Source organism: Anneissia japonica, unplaced genomic scaffold (assembly GCF_011630105.1).
Source record: "Anneissia japonica isolate Jap-2015-1 unplaced genomic scaffold, ASM1163010v1 scaffold562_len126453_cov116, whole genome shotgun sequence".
Lineage (NCBI taxonomy): Eukaryota > Metazoa > Echinodermata > Crinoidea > Comatulida > Comatulidae > Anneissia > Anneissia japonica.
The window spans coordinates 49176-49499 of record NW_022723910.1 but is presented as its reverse complement, the minus strand read 5'-3'; the positions used below and the strand labels follow the sequence as shown (position 1 = coordinate 49499).

At 38.6% G+C, this 324-nt stretch overlaps 1 protein-coding gene across 1 annotated transcript in view; it reads right to left on the bottom strand.

Moving 5' to 3' along the window:
- LOC117112430 (cytoplasmic dynein 2 heavy chain 1-like) overlaps positions 1–324 on the bottom strand; it is a 7251-nt gene that overhangs the window by 4999 nt on the left and 1928 nt on the right. The gene's annotated exons all lie outside the window — the stretch shown is intronic.

Genomic DNA, 324 nt, shown 5'->3' with positions numbered 1-324 from the left:
AAAAAAGTTTTTTTTTTTTTTACCATATTTATAGAGGGTGATCATTCCAGGGTATCCTTGAAGGTCGGCTGATATTCAGCTGGGTGAAATTTATCAAAGTCAAAGACACAGTAAAAACACAGTAATCTACTTCTAATCACCAATTTAGCCCTTTTGTTTGATTTGAATACCAGTTGCAACCTCATTTGTTGACCTATACCAAAGAGTATAAATAGAACAAGAGAGCAAAGTCCCGTTCGTAAAAACGTCATGCCTGTGTAGGACGCCCACTAACGGTTGTATATTCTTTTTATTACCCAGTGCAGCGCTGCGCAGCGCGGTAGA